This window comes from Henckelia pumila, chromosome 2 (genome assembly GCF_033568475.1).
Source record: "Henckelia pumila isolate YLH828 chromosome 2, ASM3356847v2, whole genome shotgun sequence".
NCBI lineage: Eukaryota > Viridiplantae > Streptophyta > Magnoliopsida > Lamiales > Gesneriaceae > Henckelia > Henckelia pumila.
Genome location: NC_133121.1, coordinates 113,470,037 through 113,481,720, shown reverse-complemented (window position 1 = coordinate 113,481,720; position 11,684 = coordinate 113,470,037).

Below are 11,684 nucleotides of genomic sequence, written 5' to 3'. Positions count from 1 at the left end.
AAAGTCCTAGACAGTGGTATAAGAGATTCGATGACTTCATGATAAAAGCTAAATTCACAAGAAGCGAATTTGACAGCTGTGTTTACATGAAAAGAGTTGGAAGAGAAGTTCTGATTTTTCTGCTTTTATATGTTGATGATATGCTAATTGCAAGTGCTAATAAGAGTGAGATTGAGAAGTTAAAGAAACAACTCAATACTGAATTTGAGATGAAGGATTTGGGGGAGGCCAAGAAGATACTTGGAATGGAAATCTACAGAGACAGAAACATGAACACCTTATTTATAAGCCAAAGAACTTATATTAAGAAAGTAATTCAGAAATTTAATATGAGTGAATCAAAGGCTGTAGCAACTCCTTTAGGACAACATTTCAAGCTATCAAATGAGCAATCTCCCAGTACTGAAATAGAAACAGAACAGATGGCCAAGCTTCCCTATGCTAGTGGATTTGGTAGTGTAATGTATGACATGATCTGTAGCCGTCCAGACTTATCCTATGTCATCAGTGTTATCTCTAGATTCATGGCTAATCCAGGTATGAATCACTGGGAAGCTTTGAAGTGGAACTTTCGATATTTAAAAGGGACATCAGACTTATGATTGCTATTCAAAAGACAAGATGAGAAAATCAAACCTTTGGTGGGATATGTGGACTCAGATTTTGCAAGAAATTTGGATACAAGGAAATCATTGACAGGGTATGTGTTTACCATGTTCGGAACAACTATTAGTTGGAAGGCAAATATTCAGTCTGTGGTTGCCTTGTCTACAACAGAGGCTGAGTATATTGCACTTACGGAGGCTATAAAAGAGGTCATCTGGTTAAGAGGGATTGCATCAGAATTAGGTGTGGTTCAGGATCAGTTCACAATTTATTGTGACAATCAAAGTGTTATACATTTAGCTAAGCATCAAGCGTACCATGAACGAACTAAGCACATAGATGTCAAGATGTATTTCCTTAGAGATATTTTTGAAAAGGGAGAGATAACAGTTGAAAAGATACCAACTGAAAACAACCCAGCAGATGTCTTGACAAAAGCATTACCTCAAGGAAAACATGTTCATTGCTTGAGGTTGATAAATGTTGAAGAAAGGACTGAAGAACCCTGAGTTTTAGAGGGGGGATTGGAGGGCAGCCATCTTGGAGACAAGGTGGAGATTGTTAAATTGAGTGTCTCATAAGCTGGCATTTTCTATTTCAAAAGGCGTGTTAGTTATTTTCCCGTTTCTTTAATTAGTTGATGGCCACAACTAACTAAAGAAAATGGGTGATTATTAAACCGCTGAGGGAAAACAAGAAAACACAACTGGTGCAACTAAAGAGACTGATATATATATTCTAAGTCTGGTGCATGCGAGATATAGAAGAGCAATCGAATTCCAGCTTCAAGAGAAACAAAGAAAGCTTCAAGAAAGAATAGAGGGAAAGAAAAGTGACTGAGAGTTTGTAAAGTTTTTCTTTGATTTAAACTCTGTTCTTGTACAAGCTTGGCACGGTGATTTGTTTTGGTTGATCAATAGAGATTGCTGCCCTCCCATGGATGTAGGCTGTTATAGCCGAACCACGTTAATTCATGTGTGTTTTTACTTGAATCGTTCTTATTGTGTTTGATATATTGATTGAGAGAGCTTGGGGAGTGGTTCTTGTTCATCGCCGGAAGACATATCCAAAAAGACCAGGGAAATCAAGTTTGATTAATTTTCTGCTACTGTTATATCTTGCAATTGATACAACATATAACCCTTATAAATATATGTGAATTCTCCTAAATACCCTTTTCTTCACTAATTATTTATTAATTACCCTCTTCTTCACTAATTATTTATTAATTATTAATACTTACTTCCCTTTTTTTTTTTTTTTGACAAAACTTACTTCCCAGTTCACTCTCTCATTATCCAACTCTCCGTAAATTATTAATATTAATTACTCTACTCCCTCATTATTAATTAATTAACTCGATGGTTGAAGTGCTTGTGGGTTGAATTGCTTCAACAGTATTCCTTCCTACTCATTTTGGTTTCTTCTCGGTTTTATTTTTTCATTTTGGTTTCTATCCCTCGGCACTTGATCTTTTTGTCTTCGAATTTGGCCACCGAAGACCTGTCTGGGTTCTTGTCCAGGTGTTTTTCTATTGTTTAATTAATTGTTTAATTGGTAATAATTTTCGTAGAGTTTGGTATTTCTTGGGAGATTTAGATAATTGTTTTGTTTGTTCCTTTCTAGCATTTTGTTGGTTCTATATATATTGTTTTTCGCTTGTTCCTTGCTTTATTCTATTTTGACAGTAATTTGTTAGACGTTGCATCTCTTTGCCAATTTTTTGAAGATACACCGTGTAGGTGCTTTAAATAGTCACTCCTTACTTTTGTAGGTTGTTTCTCTTCACCAATTGTCTTGCTTGTCGTTAATGGAAAATGTGTTCTACTCCATTTTCTCGTTTGCTTAATTCATATTGTAGTATGTTAAAATAAACTATTGCAATTATTTCTTAAAGTATTATTAGGTAATTAGATTAAATAATGAAATATAAACGAACTGATACAATAAATTGATCAGATTTGTATTGATCAGATTACAAATCTGAACAGTCATCTCATATTTATGGAGATCCGTTGTATAATATACATTATTTACATTTAGTAATTTAAGAGACATCGTGTATGGAAAAGTGATATTTGTTCAAATAAATGAACATATAATAAATTATATTATATTTAATATCCTTGGAAGGGGAATAATCCCACAATTTTTTTTACCTATAAAAATGAGTTCTTTGGAGTTTAGCCTACAATATGACTACTTTTTTTTTTCTCAAGGCACTGTGGTTGACAACCACAATTCTATATGCACATTGTTATATTTTGTAGATCTAGAGATGTTTATCGATTTTGCTGCAATATCTTTCAATGCATCGATAAATTCAATTGTTGACACAAACGAGACTATATCAACAAATTGTCAATGTGTTGTCGCTATCGCTATTCAACTTATTTAGTTAGTGTTTGGTAGAGCTTTTAGTAAGTTCTTCTCAACTTTTTTTTAACAAAATTTAAAAGCTGAAAATTGCTTCCTAAAAGCTCTTCCAAACATTACCTTAGTCTACAAAGAGTAATGTATGGTGAATTCCGCTTCGTGGAGCTCTCATTAGAGTGGTTTGTTGCTATCAAATATGAATAACATTAATAAAAAATAATGTCTCCTATCTTTCTGTTTTTTTATTGCATTCAAGTTTTTATCTTATCATTTTCATTATAGTGCTTTCAAAATTAATAGATGATCATCAAAGTATAGCTCAAAACATTCGTTCACAATATATGATATACATATATAATTTCAAAATAACAAATAATTACCACATTTATTGCAAAAACATATCAAAATATTACTTATTAATATTAATGTATTAATATTTAATACGGTATAATAAATTTATACTAAAAAAATAGTAATATAATATTCCTCGATATAACAACGATGAACCGAAATTCACAAAATAGATCCACATTAATCACACGTTAGTCATGTTAGAAAACTTCTTGTTTCATAAGAAATAAATTTATTTTACAACGCCTGACACATATAATAAGAAAGAGATATATACGAAAATAAGATAATTTTCAATATTAAAAAAGACAAAAAATATTATGCATCCTTTGACCTTAATTTAAGGGTAAATGATTTAAAAAATTTTATCAACCCTTCAAACTTTATCTTAACTCCCTAACCACAATTTTCTTTATTTCAACTCCCTATTGGTCCCTATTTTTGAATTAAATATTAATTAGCAACTAATCCTTTGTACGTGACATTGTTAACCTATCGAACCAGTCCCGGCCATGCAAGACTATCAGTTACGCAAGGTTTCCAGCCGATATACTCCGAATTAGGGTCCAACATGCTTTCGTAAGATGAATTAAATTAAAATACCTCTTTGACCAAAATGTCGTCGGGTCATACCTGCCGAGTTTTACGAAGTGCTCCTCACATTCCAACCACGCAGTCGCAACAGATGGTTTCTGCACAAGCTCCTTCAACGATACCCAGCACAGCCTTAATTCATTTTCTACCTTAAGGTGCATAGTATATAAATTTAATTATATAAAATATGAGCATGAAAGAACAAGAGGCTTTAAAAAAATTATTCAGACATAATATTATTACATAAATCAACTCCTTTGAAGAGGAGAATACAACTTATTTAGCTACTTATAGTAACTTTGTTCTTGAAATACATGAAAGAAAACTTAATACAATAGAAAGAGAAATATTACAACAATTTATTTGTAAGAAAACTGAAGGGAATGATCGATGTCTTCAGCTTCCTTGAACGCTTGTATTTATAGCTGAGGTTCCACTCGTTCATCGAAAAACTTCAGGAAATCTTACAGCTGTCTTGTATTTCTTTATGCCATTATTGATGGCATTTTTTACTAGTGGAGGAGGCAGCTGTCTTGTATTCTTTATGTCATTATTGATGACATCTTTTACTAGTGGAGGAATCACATGCCTGCCACTTTCTTTTGACTTTTTTGTCCTCACATGTCTGCTTTATTGTTGTCGGGGCATCTTTTGTTTTTGAAGTAGGCCCCTGTGAAAACGCATCTTCAGTGGTCCTTATCCATCTTTGCTTGTCTCGGAGAAATCCTTTCGATCCATTCGGGGTCTAAAGGTTTTTTCAAATTCTGGCTCCTTCTGATTTGAGCATTCTGGGCAGATATTCTCTGACTATCATCCAATATGAGCCATGTTACAAAATTTTCGACGAGTTTCTTTACTCCCCGGTAGCTTGTTGTTCCACAAAAGATTTCTCTTCTTTTCAAAGAGTTCTTTCGCAAAGGCTGTAGTTTTCCCTGTCATTGTATTTAACAGGAACGATCCATTCACTTAATTCTGATAAAATTTAAATGGAAACTTGACTTTGTCCATCTCAGTAAAACAGACCCAAATACCACATGCAGCCCATAGTTGTGTTTGAGCTTGCATACATCCTGTAATTCGATTAGATACTTTGATCCGATCAGCTTGTTGTAACCTGCCGACCATTTCAACATTAATGGCTAACTGGTTGAACTCGGTTTGAAGCAACCCAAGGTGTTCCCTGAGATGCCTTTGCATTTTCATGATGGAATCCACGTCACTGCCTTCCATCTCTTGTTAAGAAATCTGCAAGAATATTTTCATGAGACTTAATAATAACAATATCAAAAATATAATTTTGACATAATGCTTGCCATCTTAATAACCTAGCTTTCTCAGGTTTAGATTCAATTTTATTTCTTAGAAAAGCTTTTACCTGGGTGTTATCAACCTTCAGAGTGAACTTTACCAAGTAAAAATAATGGTCATTTTTCAAAAGCCCTTTTAACTGCATAAAATTCCTTTTCGTTGATATGTCATCTGCTGGCCTCTGATTCTGAAAAAAGACCGCTACAGTATCTGCATGGTATTTCCCCATCTGGAGTGATCTTGGTAAGGACTGCTGCCCACCAATCGCCACTGGCATCCGTGAATAATACCAAATCATCTTCATCTATGGGTATAGCCATTTTTGGGAGATTCTTACATATCTCTTTTAATTGGTTTACCCCTTTAGTATGGTCATCGGTCCATATAAACCTAGCATTTTTTTTAAACAAAGGACTGAACACCTTTCTGTACATTGCTAGGTTGTTAATGAACATCCGTGCAAAATTAACTACTCCAAGAAAACTCTGGAGTTGTTTTACGTCTTTGAGTTTATCTGGAAAATTCTTTACCTTTTCCACAATATGGGGTTGCAGAATTATTCCAGTTTCATCAATCTCAATACCAAGGAATTCAATTTTCCTTAATGCTATGACTGCTTTCTTTTCAGATAAGACCAGTCCTTCTTGTTTACAAATTTTAGAGAAAATCTCTAAGTGTTTAACGTGTTCGTCTATGTTTTTTGATGCTATCAGAATATCATCAATATAAACAAACATAAAGTTGAAATAATCTTTAAAAAGGTTATCCATCTTTCTTTGAAATATCTGGTGTACATTAGCCAATCCCATAGGCATAACTTCCCAAATATAGTGTCCTTGTAGAGTAGAGAAGGCTGTGAATTTCTTACTGCCTTCTTCCATTCGAATCTGGTAAAATCCAGACTTACAATCAAATTTTGAGAACACTCTAGCATTTCGTACACAACTAATTAGGTGTTCTCTACTCGGTATGAAGTACCCATCAAACTTCAAAATTTTATTAATACCTTGGTAGTTAATAACTAGCCTGAGTTTTCCTCTTTTTATTTCACCATGATTTCTAACCAGAAAACCTGGGCTTCTATATGGTGAAACTCCTTCTTTGATTAAACCAAGGTCTAAATGTTCCTTGATAATCATTCTCATATCCTTTTGATCTGTTATGTTCATCGGGATAGACTTATATCTGACGAATTCATACTCTTTGCCTTCCTTTAGAGTAAGACTGGCTTTGAGTTGATTTCTATCCCACCATGCCAAAGGATGCTCGTTGTAACTTTCTTTGAGCCTCTTTTTGATATCTTCAATGGATACCTTATTTTCTAACTCTATATCTCTGTGATTAAGAGTTATCTTGAGAAGCTCCATATCCTCTGTTTGGAGTTTTTGTTCTGTTGTTATTTTCAACATGGTTTCTCCAAACCTTTTTGGATCTTTCATTTTCGGGTGAAAAAGTTGTCCTTTATCACCACGCTGGCTGCGAAATATTATCGGTAATTGTCGATAAAAAGCAACCTTGAGTCTTTGAACGATAATTTTATGATCATAAATTGTAGTGAACATAAGTTTTCTTGACTCATTGTCTTGTGTGTACTTATTAAACATTTGTAAGAAGTTATTTCCTAACAGGATATCAGCTCCTGTATCATGGAAATAGATTGGTGGTTTTTCCCTTGTACCAAAGTGTTTGACCTGCACCTCCCATAAGGATCTCTGCTTGTTTTATTCCTTTGAAAAGAATTAAAATTTTTCGAGAGAAATCTCGTCCAGCAATTTTTGGCAATTCTTCTTCACATTGTTCAGGAAAGACTCCTCTTTTTGCTGTACAAATTCCTGCTCCCGAGTCAATATAAGCTGCAAAGTACTCAGCCTTATATTGTTCATACAACATCCCTATAGGAATGTATATGGAGAAAGGACTTGTCATTTTTAAAGGGATTACTAAATGGCCCTGCCATTTTTAACAGACTGTGTTGTAATTCAGTAATCCGCTTAAGACTATTTAGCTTTAGTTTTCCTAAGACCTCAGAAGGTAGAGTATGGTTACTCATTTCTACTTCTTCAATGCGTTCTAGTAAATCATGTTCATGACTTACTAATTTCAGCAGTTGCTTCTTCCTCTGTTTGTGAACAGAGTTTTCGAATCTGATTAAGAGATTGTCCCTTATCCAATTCTCTTGGTTTCCATTTCGTAGAATTCTTATTGAATCCTCCAAGTCTTTTCTTTTGCCATGAACTCTATTCCCTTTTCAAGGCGTTTTCATGATTTATGGTCCTCCAAAAATTCTAGACCAAGAATAAGCTGATCCATTTCTTTTCCTGGAATTCCCCAGATTTGAACTTCCAATTCTCCAATATTTATCACTCCTTGGTAAGTTCCTTTTTCATGTTGTTCCAAATAGTAAATCGAGTTACAAGGGAACTGGTTTCAATACTTGTAATTTCGAATACTATTTTCACTTCTTTCCATCATTCTGGAGATCTAAGTTTTTCTATTATAGAAAACTCTTTTTTTCTGGTGGAATTTCTTGAATAGGAGATTTGTCCCATCTCCTGCTTGTCATTTTGTCTCCTAGGAAAGATAACCTTTGGGGTTCTATTTTAAGGTCTCTGTATAGAACCGGTCTGTCTTGAATTTGAATGTCTGTTTCCTGAATTAAAGGAAACTCGATTCTCTCCGGGTATATTGCTTAAGCAACTTTCCCAAAGATCTCTGGAATTTCAATGAACTCATTTCTAATAAATAATTCAGAATGATGAGTATTAGAAAGAGCATATGAAATTTGATACGTAATAGAATATGGCCTATTACCTTCCTTCATTAGTCTTTTTTCCTTGAAGTTTTGATGCAACGTCAAGGCTCGACTAAAATCTCTATCAGCTAAATTGTAGGCTATTCTTGGATAAATAACTCCCACAATTTTTCCTGCACACAAATTTCCCGAGATAGTTCCTAGAACTGCATCTTGTATATTCCCCATTCTTATATCGCATACTACGATATCTATGGGTGAATCTATTCCCTCTTTGAAAGTAGCTTTGATCATAATCTGGATTGCTCCAATATGAATCCAAGACATTGTCTTTGCTACTTCTGCTTTTAATTTCTGTAATTCCTCTCGAATTTTTTCAAAGGGAATTAACTGCATCTCAATTTGATTACTGGTTAATTACATAGGGATTGCCATTTCCCTTCTGGATACCTTATAAATCAAATTATGTCTTCTTTGTCTTAGCCCTAGGTTTCCTAAGACTCTTTCAACTTGTCCTGCCAAAAATCCTTGGTACTTTTGTAATGTTGGATTTTCTCTCATAATCCTTTGGACCATATTATGAGATATCGTGGTTTGACTAAAGAACCCAGCCAAACTTTCATGTGTTTCATGCCGAAACACTTCCTCTTTACTCTGATTTTGATTCTGATTCATTCTCAGAAACTTCTTGACTAAACGATATCTCTTCTTCGTATATGCTTTCATCTGAGGGGATATCCTCAAATTGATATATTTGGACTAGATTTTGAAAGAAGACCGCATCATCCATATCTGGTGTTGCTTCAAAGAGTTGAACTCCTTTTTTCTCATTTTTTGGACAATTTGTAGATATATGTCATCTTGCTCCACATGTCCAGCAGTTGCAATCCTTGAAACTTTCACTTGCTCTTGTATGAGTTCTTCTGAAAGTTCTTCTTGATGGTGTTCTTTCCCTGCTTTGTGATGAGCATGTTGTTGGGGATGTTCTTGTAGGTCCACTTCTTCTACCCGATCTATAGGATCTGGCCTTTTGTTTGGACCAAAATGTTCTTGGTTTCCAAGAACTTTTCATTCTTTTATTATAGGGATTATTTCTGAATTTCTTCCTTTTAAATCCCTGTGATCTGTTTTCAATGATCGTTGGAAGATCATTTTCTCTACAACACAAAGGTGTACGCTTATCTATACCCCTTATTTTCTTGTAGTTCTTCTGTAATGCTGTCATATGGCACCATTCTGCTAATTTTTCTTTCAAAAAGGAGGCACGTCTTGCCAATGTATCAAGATTACCTGGAACATATTCTTTGATTAACATTTCTCTCCAGGGACTTGGCATTTTTGCGAAAATAGCTGAATAGCTATATTTTCCTCGACTCCCGAATTTCATCTGTATTTAGTGGATAACATAATGTATTCATCAACTAAACAGATATCATGTAACTCGAGGCTATAAAGAGCTTGAGTATATCTTCTCTTTTTCTCAGTATCTTGATTATTGAAATAATCTACCCCTATGAATTGTGCTTTAAATAGGGTGGCCATTCTTTCTTCAATCTTGCTGAGGGATTCTCCTGCTAGGATTGATTCCTTAGTTTCTGGCATAGTCATCTCCCATGCAATCTTAACAGATCCCATTAGACTCATTTCTAGAAGTTTAATGAATCCTTCTTTATTGAGATCTAATGTCCCTGCTGCTATTCTCATAGCTGACGTCCAATCATCTATAAGATCTTCTCTGTTTTTGAAGTCCAAAACATCAAGGTTTAACATAACCCCGTAAGGATGTATTGGATATGAAACAGTTTTTTCATAAGGAGTTTGATGGAGTGGGATTTTACTCCTTCTTGATCTGGTTCCTGCTGGATGTGAATTTTCTCCAACCTGGAACTCACTATGCGGTTCTTCTGTTTTAACCACATATCTTGGGGGATTCCCTATGGGTTGTTCACCCTCAGGAAAATTCATTTTTAGATCTACTACTTTGAGATTCGCAAAAAAATCCGCAAGATCTTGTAGATCCTCGAGATTTAATCTTTCTAAAGTAGTCATCAGATAGTGTTTTTCTCTGATACTGCTTTTATAAGATTAATCATCATTTCATCATTGGTTAAAGGTTTTTGAACCATTTTGGTTTTACCTTTCTGATGTAACAAAGGTTCGGTACCAAATGAGAGTGGTAACCTTTCTCCTGTATTTCCTTTTCTAGAACCCGAAGTGTGTTCTAGATTTATGATTTTATTTTGAAGATCCTTTAGAGTCCCAAGAATTTCTTCTTGTTTCTTAAGGATTTCATCAATTTTCCGAGGTATTTCATACAGCTGATTGCTGTAATATTGTACCGTCTTTTGAATTTCTCTAAGATCTCCGGAGAGTTTAGAGGAATCTGGGGTAATCTCTAAAAATTGAGAGTTAGAAATCATTTTTCTTTATCTCTTCAAAATTAAGAGCATTAATCACAACCTATTGTAAGTAATCTATTGTGAATAGATTAACTTGTTTATAGGATTTCATATGAATAAAATCCTCTTGATTCAAACCTTCTTTTGAAGTCATCTTTTGTAAAAATCTTCTCCTCAACAAAGAAAAGCATGAATTAACGAATAATATTACGTCTGAATAATTCACCTAAAGCTCTGATACCATTTTGCGGATAATTCTTTATACTGCAAATGAGCACAAAATCTCCAGATTCAAGCATAAAACCTTTAAATTTTAAGCATAAAACCTATAGATTTCAAGCATAGATTAGCATAAATCCAGTACAAGAATTAAATATTAAAATATTCAAGTTTGATGGTCATAGGGAGTTATAGTAAAGAATCTTTTGCCTAGGGAGTTATAATAAAGTTAGGAAAGCTATTAGGGATTTTAGGACAATTCACTCTTAATTTAAATAAAATATAAACTTTGTTACATACGATCAAGTTATTGATATTAATAAAACAAAAACTTTATATAATTAGATATTGTTAATTATGAATGTCTTTAATAAAAAATGAATTATGGTGTTTTATATAAAAACAAAATCGCTAATCCTAGCACAAACTCACATACAAATCATATTTTTAACATGTGGATAAGTCGATAATAAATACGAATCTAATGCTATGTGTCAATTGTGAAAGTAATCATCAAATTACACAAGTAACCATGCTGATCAATACGTGCTTAATCTCATGAACCGACTATATTATCAAATTGACTCATCATTCAAGTATTATACGTGTCAAAATAATGTCAAGGATTCCATCCATGAAATACACATGAATGTTTATCTTAAAATTTTCGCAATTAAAATGAATGAAGCTAATACATTCTTTATTTCAATGTAGAATTATATTATTTTATTGAAGGTACAATTAAGGAATAGAAAATAGATCATCATTAATATGGTATGAATCAAGCGATCATTGTTTCAACCCAACCACAAAGACGAGAAATGGTCTAATTTGTTTGATCTGTATAAAGTTAAAAACAAAGATATTTTCAAGGTAATGTAGTTCATATATATTTTTATGATCAAGTAATGAAATTAATTACATGTTAATTTTTATTTCAAGATATAAATTATCATAATTAATGAAAAATGAGAATGATGTTGTTAGGATCACAATATTCGACGATGTTGCTGCAACATTCGTTTGACATTTTGTTCAAGACTATGTCACATTCCAAAAGAAGGTTAACATTATACATC